This window comes from Cibotium barometz, chromosome 51 (assembly GCF_041138505.1).
Source record: "Cibotium barometz isolate CiBa-2024 chromosome 51, ASM4113850v1, whole genome shotgun sequence".
In the NCBI taxonomy this organism is placed as follows: Eukaryota; Viridiplantae; Streptophyta; class Polypodiopsida; order Cyatheales; family Cibotiaceae; genus Cibotium; species Cibotium barometz.
Window position 1 is genome coordinate 22,166,666 of NC_141096.1, and position 9,146 is coordinate 22,175,811.

Here is a 9,146-nt window from a genome sequence, read left to right on the forward strand (position 1 = left end):
AAGAGGGAAACAACTATACCCAAAGAGGCAATTGAGCCCATTGGAGTGTGTGCAGCACCACGAGGCCAAAAGTAAACATTGGTCTTCGAGAAGCTGAAAACCATTTAGCCTCTAAGCGATGACATTACTTGTAAATAACATCAGCTCTCATTTAATATTCATTGATCTCATAAGTACTCATACAACCTTTCTGCTTTGACATGTACCCAATGCAATACTTGGAATTCCACTACTCAACTTGAGGGGGAGAATACTGATAGCAAGTTTGAGAGTGGAAGAACTTGTGTTTTGACATCATACTGAAACACACGTGTTGCAGTTACTACCAAGCACAATGTCTCAACATCATATTGGAACATGTGTCTTGTGGTTATCAAGAAGATCAACTTCCACAAAAAGTGTATCGACATCATCACAAAACAAATATGTTACGGACATTTGCATTAAGGGGGAGTGTTGGAATTAATGCTCGTATCCGCTAGAGTGTGAATGCCCATTGGGAAGGGACACACGAAAGGGTATAAACCCAACGTTATAAATGTAACCAACTTCCTTTGATAATAATCAGAATGGTTCATCTGCAAGTCTGCATGTGTCTCTGCGCTTCTCCCTCTCCCTCTTGTGTCTGGTGCAGCCATGGCAACACCAGCATGGCTGTAGGCTTTGGATTTATACAGGTTTAGCCTCACTCAAGATGGAGCATAATTTATGAGAGAGCTAAAGCTACTGAACCGCGGCTCCAAAAACAAAACAAGAGCAAAAGCAATTCATTGACCACACCAAGAATATAAAAGCTCTTGATATATCATATACTAAAAGTTCTAATTTATAAATTCGAAAACATATCAAGATGTGCGCAACCTTAAAATTTTGTATTTCTCAAACAAATGGACATTATAAATATTGATAATCACAGAAGTGTCAATTCTCACAAGGTTTAACTTGTTTTTTTCTCTCTTTTTTCTTTTGGGACCAATATATATATATGTATTATTATACTAAAAAAAGATTGTGATATCTACGTCTTCCATCAAAATACCCTATATAGCAAGTCACAAATCAGAGTCCACCTCTCATCCTCAAATACAAAAGAAGTTTTTTTCCCAAGATACTTGGTATCCAAGTTGGATACAAGCTTCTATTAGGCCTTTAGTTATACATCCTTTGGGTGACTGTTGCTCCAAGAGTATGATCCACCTTGTTTACTTTCTTGTACCACCTTTTAGTCCTTGGTCCACATTTTACTGGTCTTTTTCTTGACTTTAGCTCTATTAATACCTGAATACAAAAAATATTTATAATTAAGCTTAGCCTAGTATGCTAGAATCTTCCATGGATACAATCAAGATATGGCTACCTAAAGGGTCACGATCATTTGTATCATCACATCCTTATTCAGTAAACTTATTAATCAGATGTATAGACTAGCAAATATGAACACATTTGTACATCAATGCTATTGCATCCAGCCCTATATCAATGGCCCTTTGAAATATAATTAAGTTCCTAGTGTTCCATATTTCTCAAAGATAGCAGAATCTGATTATGTTGAAGATACGATCAGCATATTGCTCATTGGATGCCCATTTCCCAACTAACAATCCTTTCATAGTCTATACATCCCAGTGCAACTATACACCCATTTACAAATTTTGGCCCAGGTATCTCTAATAGCTGGATAGTCCCAAAAGGCATGTTTTCCATCTTTAACAGCATTTTTGCATCTGGGAAAGCACCCATTAGTAAAGTTTCTCTGCACCAGTTTGACCCCCAAAGGAAGAGCTTCCATACAAACTCTCCATAGGAGGACTTGGGACTTAATAGAGATCCTCAATTCCCAGATGATCTTCCATCTTTTCCTCTAGCTATAGGGACCCCAACTTGTCTTATTACAATAAACCACATCATCCTCAGTTTTCCTTAGTTCGCGATACAATATACTGGTGGTACCCTTGTCGAGCTTAACCCCGATATACCAAACCCAATCCTTTACCCAACATGATTCAACATAGGCTATGGAACACCATCCTTTTTGCACCACTTCTAGCACAAATCTGACTAACTGTCTTTTCCCATAGTTCAGATTGAAATCCTCATCCAGCTGTTCAAGCTCCTTCCATGCCACACCAAAACCCTCTCCCAACAAAATCAGACAATTTCTTAAGGCCTTTAGTATTCAAGCTCCTAGCAGTTTTAAGGTCCTCTAGGGCTAGAGGAGGGTTAAATTTATGTGTCCACCAAATCCCAAGACACAACAAAGAATTTCCTGAAACTCTAGCACATCCCTCCCATACTGTTAATTCCAAAGTCTCTTTACATTTATTACTCAGCATCTTGGCCAGAGAAGATCTTGTGATCTTGAGGGGGGCATAGGAAAACAACTTATCCTTCCAATATAAACCTTGCCATTTGTCTCCAGAAGAGACATGAGAGACTTCAACAATTTCCTTAAGAATCTTTGTCTAGACCTCCTCTTGATGCAAGCATTTAGGAAGCAAGAGTACTATTCTGGCCAGTGTGTGAGAAGGGAGATGAAGAATACCAGTGCCCCCTTCTTCCTTAGGCAAAGTCAATCTGTCCCATACCATTTCTCCACAGAAATTCTCTAATGGGATTGATGATTTCCTACCAGTGACCTTTCCCAAAGTCAATCACTAGGCATAAGAACATAATGTAAGCATTTAAAACTGTGTTACATATGTCCACTCTATCATGAAATGGGACTCTAATGCCTTCCCACTTTTTCAACTTCAATTGAAACCTCCAATCAATAAGTTTTTTATTAGTCACATCTACCCCAAAAGGAACCCCTACTTGTGTCTAACTATCTGCCCTCTTCTGATGACCTCACACCCCCATCTCTCTAGATAAAAATCATTATCCTCAAAGAGATTTATAATTTTGGACTTATGCATATTACATTTAGATAAGCTAGCATCAGCAAAATCCTGAATGATGCCTAGGGCCCTCCTTACATTTTCATTGTCAGCTTCCATGAAAAGAAGAGAAACATCAGTAAAGCATTGTATTATCAATTGTTCCCCATTATTTAGCTTCATTCGAGTTACTTTCCCTTCAACAAAGTCACCTTCCAAAGCAACAATTAAGGGGTGAGAGGCAATGGCAAAAAGTAAAGGAGCAAGGAGGCATCCCTACCTCGCAAATCTATTCACATTTTAAACCCTCTAACAACCCTACCATTCAATAACAATTTAGAATGTCCTCCAAAAGTAAGGGCATATATACAGGTAGCCATCCTCATACCAAATCCTAGTTTCTCCATTACCCTTGCTGCAAATTACCAATGTATTCTATCATAAGCTTTCTCTAAATCCAGTTGTAGCATAATGCATTTCTATCTTGTCCTCAAAGCCAGGTCTCTACCCGACATTGCAACATAAATATTATCATATATAGATCTTCCCTTGATGAAGCCATATTTTCTCTTGGAGATAACATCCTGAAGAACAGAAGTAATCCTAACAGAATGACTTTAGCCAGAACTTTGTAGATGATAGTCATCAATGTGATAGGCCTCCAGTGACTAAATCTTTCACAGGCAACCTGCTTGGGAATGAGCTTGATCAGCCCATATTTTAAATCCTTGTCCAAATTTCTTGTCCTAAAATACTCTTTATAAAATTTCCCAACCAAATCCTTGAAGGATGGCCAAAAAGTTATTAAAAATTCTATAGAAAAACCATTCCACCTAGGTGATTTTTCCTTTCCTAGTTTATGAAGAGCATCCCAACATTCATCCACTTCAATATCCCTCTACAAACATTCAGCCTTATGTGGATCTATTATGGTATTGACTACCTTAAGCAATTTCCTTTCATCTTGATACCTTTTAGCTGACTAATCCTCTCTTAGACTAAGAGTAGATCCCAAAAATTTCACCCATTTTGCAGTAATCAGACCTATACCCTCTTTGCAGCCCTTAATCTCATTCAACTTAAAAAAGTGTGTATTAGGTCTCCTTTTAATATTGAACATTTTTCATTTACATCTACTATCAGCTCTCCTGGAGTAGTTCTCATCTTCATTGTTCAAACCTTCTTGACATTTACATCTACTATCAGCTCTCCTGGAGTAGTTCTCATCTTCATTGTTCAAACCTTCTTGACATTTTAGGTACCAAATAACCTCTTCCTCAGATAACTTCCCAGTCTGTCTTTTCTTCTAAAGATGACTTAGGATCTCACTCTACCTTCCTTTGTCCTGTCCCTTTTCCTCATTCCTGAGTTTACGAACTCCCCTAATTATCCTTTGCATCTCATTAGCATAAAGTCCTCATGATCCTTGAGGAGCTCTTTTCAGCCTTTCTATGGCTTCTTTAGTTTGTGTCTTAAATAGCTCATCCTTAAGAAGTAAGTTATTCACTCTTAACTTCTAGGTAGGAAATATGTTCAACTCATCCTCACCCATCCCATGACATGCCACCTCCATCTAAGAGGCATATGGTCAGAAAGAGCAGTGCTAGAATCAATAGAGAGATTTAGGGTAGGAGGAACTAAAGCAGCTTTGCTGATTAAAAAACACTCTATCTAGTCTAGGTGATGATCCAAAATACTGGAGACAAAAATAAGTATTCCCACGGTCCAGTCCCCAGTACCCCATTTCCCATCCATCCCTCTCAGGTCTTCCCACCATATCTTTTCTTGTCCTATCAACATAGAGCTTCCCCCCCAAACCTATCCCTATGTTTCTCAACCATGTTAAGGTCCCCCAACATGGTGCACTATCTTTGAACATTCAAGTTATTAATCCAATCCCACATTTCGCTTGTGATTTTTTGATTGTGAGCCCCATAAATGTTTAGCCAAATCCTTTCCTCTTCAACATAAATTTCTACCCACCAAAATTCTCCCATTCGGATGGTTGGCTATTATACTAGGCTTTAGAGTGCTTTAAATGATGAACATAACCCCACTATCTCCTCCATTTACCCCCCATATAAAACGTAGACATCCCAATCCTTAAAAAATATCCTTCATTACCATCCTAGACCTAGACAGGTTTTGTTCCTATCTAGCGAAAATGGAAACACGCCACTCCTTGAATAAATCCCAAAAGGCCAAGTTTTTCTTTTTATCTTTATTACCTTTTGCATTCCAAGTACACCCTGACATTCTCAGATAATTATGCATGTTACAGAAGTTTTAGGGACCATATCTAGTTCCTGCTCCCCCCATTGGATTTCCCTTCTTTTTGAGTCATTTTCCATGCTGCCTCAACCAGCCAGTTAATTTTTTGGATTGATGAAGTCTCACTCTCCTCCTCTCCCAATGGACTAAACGGATTAGAGTATAAAATAGGACTCACGCTCCTAACAGATGGCTTACTTTGGCTTACTACCTTAGTTGTTCCTAATAGCCGTAATACTATTACCTTTTCTTGCTTTTTCCTTAGCATGTCTCACACTGGTTCTGCCTTTGACTTTTTTCCATTCTGCTTCACACCTGACGACTAAACATTAAATTTTAATAAGACCCTCTTTTCCTTTGTTCCCCTCATCACCCCCCTTACCCACCTCCTCTCCTCTATGTATGCTTTCCTTTCCTTTCCCTTCATTCTCTTTCTCTCCATTATGAGATTAACTCTGACCCCCTCCCACACAATCTCCAGCAATGTGAGCAAACCCTCCACATTTAAAACAAGCTCCCAAAAATGGACCAAATCTAAGAGGAAGCTCTAGTTTACCCATCTCCCCCAAATTGACTTCTACAGTTTTAGGTATTTTATCCAATGTATTCCAGAATATACAAATGCTATTAGCTTATCGGCGTGACGCATCATCATTAGACAGATAAAGCATCGGACCAATAGCTGTGGCTATTTCTCTCAATTCAAGCCTCAGCCAAGATGGGAGTCCCACAATCTCTACCCAAACAAGACATGGTTCCAATAAGCTCTTATTTAGGGTTAAAAAGCATTGCATGTACTAATTTATGGTTCATAATTAGAGGGGCTTTGGCAAACACTTTCAGAACTACCTGACCTTTAATAAAAAGAACATTCAAAAAGTCTTTCCCTAAATAAAAGTATTGCAAGAACTTTATCATGAGAGACCACTTCTTGCACCATTTACCAATGTCTGTTTTTAATGGAGGCTTCCCTCGGTGGAATTTAATAGCACTACAAAGTAAGAAGAGACTAACTTGATGCTCCACCAGATTAGAGGAAACCTTTAGGAATACCTTACTCTCCCTCCTATGAGTTCTTTGAGGACCTTCGCCAACTCTCTCGGATATCCACTCAGGCGCTACCCTCTTCCACTCCCTCTCCTCCTCTCCTGTTGATCACACAAACACTTCATTTTGTCTGTATTTTCCTCCACCCACTCTCCCCATCCTCCTCCTTGTTCTGTCCTCCACCCACGCAAGCCCGTCGTCCAAGTCCCCTGTATGTGTGCAAACCATCAGCACGTCGCCATGTTGAGACATGCACCTCACATGTGTAAGGTGCACACATCTCAACTAAATGATAGCTCTCTGTAGAGCCACCTCACCTCTAATAGGTTTAATTTGTTTTTTTACGAATTACTTTAAGGCTTTATTGAAGCTGTAAAATATAAATGATTTACACCCCTTCACTTTGATTCCAAAAAATAGAAGACGGAATATGTTTTTAACCTCATTGACACTTTTACCCTTCAAACTTAAAATCTGAAATTCAATTCTAGGGAAGACACTACAAGACAATGCTGCCATACACGCGTTTTATACACGCGATAAATTACGGGCGCGTGTATGGTCGCGCATGTATTTGAATAGAATCAGGCGCATGTATTTTGGCGTTTAAATTCACGTGTATATTGGCATTTATCAGCGCGTGTATAAGCGCGTGAAAATACACGCAATAATACACGCATCAATACACGCATTAATACACGCATCAATACACGCTTGGTAAAGAAAAACTGAATTCCTTTACAAAATTAAAAACTATTTTCTTTAAACCATCTCATAGTACATTACAGTATATATCATTACACAATCCCACTACATGCATTTACAACAATGAAATATATTCAAAAATAAATCATGAGATGATAATTAAAAGACAACATAAATAGAAATGTCATCAATTTAGAACGATACAGTGACGGATTGGTTAGGGTTCAATCTCATCTTCAATAAGATCCATCCTTGCCAAACGATTAACATCAATATCCATTTGATCAATCGATTAAATTTATTCCACTATCGATATTCTGTACTCCATTGATAATGGTATCGATGTCCTGATCATCCTCATCAACATCACCATCATCCTCAATGGTAGGCTCATTCTCATGATCATGAGAAATGGCACGCTCATCCTCATTATCATGATCATCTCTTATTTCTTGATCATCGATCACAACATCTTCATTGGCATGTTCGACATCATCTTCATTGCGGCTTGTTACATCCTCCATATGCTCCATATCAGTAAATGTATTATACATCACTTTGGAACGTGGTGCAATAGGGATGACGTACCACCATTTAATGTCATGCACCATTGGTAGATAGATAACCTACTCAAATACACATACTGCAGTAATTAATTAGCATATTAAAAGTCAAGGGGTACGCGAGCTTAGATATATATGTACATGAAACACATTAGTAAAAAAATGCATACCTACTCACATTGTTGTGGCAATACGAGCCTATCTTTCTTTGTTTGCCAAAACTTTGTAGAGTCAATAGTTACATAGCCACTTGCATGGCGTTTTATCGTTGTATTAGGCCCTTTTTGCACCACGTTCATTTGCCATTTGACATCCAAAACATACACAAAGAAGCGACGAAAGTCAAGCCTAAATATGTCTTGGATTGTGCCACAATAATCATCCATTTTTCCATTAGCTCCCTCAAAGCTACTAATGACACTGCAATCTTGTGTATTCCTCTTTTCATCAATTCTTTGTGTTCGAAAATGCTTGCCTTCACACCATACAGCATTGAACATAGTGCACTGGACCAAAATAGAAGCAATATATATAAGCAATGTGAATAAATATTAAAAGCAAATCACTTACAACTAATGCAAAACATTAGTTCTATGTACCTTTAACATGCATCCTCGTGCATACTCCCATTCTTCCGCCGTGATATGCAGCCCCTTGTCGCTCTCTGCTCTCTCCATTTCCTCATGCAACCAATCAACATGGATATCATTCGGAAGTGTTGCTAGATGATTAGGGTACGCCTTACGAGAGCCAGGTTGCCTCCGAAAGAGAGCTCTTTCTGCTTGCTTTTTTGTCTTTGCATCCTCATATCTTGTAACCCATCTGCTCATCACATCACTATTAAGGATGCAAGTGAAATTGAGATCATCAATCAATGTTCTGTCAATTACTTTACTCTGTCCTTTTCCTTGAGGCACAATAGAGGTCATCCTCAAGTCCTCTTCATTGCTCCATAGTCGTGTGGCAAAGAGCTGTCCACCTGACCAAGAAATTCTGAAATATATACAAGAGACTCTTGTATCAACCAACCCTCGACCATGCTTCCTTCAGGCCTTGCACTTTGCCTCACAAAGTCTTTTAAGGTCTTCATGAAGCGCTCTAGGAAGAACATCCAAAGTGCATGCACAGTGCCACATAAAGCGATTTCGTCCACTAAATGCACAATGAGATGTAGTTGACTTGTGAGAATGGTTCGCGGAAAAGTCTCCTCTATCAAACAAACCACCTCCACTGCCATAACACGTGCATCATCCAACGTGGCTGGATCAATTGCTTTGGAACTAACATATCTGAAAAAAAAATAGTACGTTATATCTCATGCATGTTCATTTTGCAAGGTATAATGAAGGGTGATTTGACATGGGTTTTACATACCTCACAAGCTCACCCATCTTGTAAATACATTTTTTCAAACTCTTATTTGCACAATGGTCGATGCTAGTAGGTAGTATGAACTGCGCACATAAGAGCACATGTATGTATGGTTTATGGCATTACAAAGTTTAATTTCAACGTACAAGACTTGGAAAACACTTACTTGGAGCATCTTGTGCCAATCATGGGACTTCAACCCATATAGTTGCTCAACGCCTCTTTTCTTAGTGGTTGTAAAGGCTCCCTTCAATGACCTCATGCATCCAGTGGGAGTACGCAAAGTGGTGATGGCCTGCTTTACCTGCTTCTC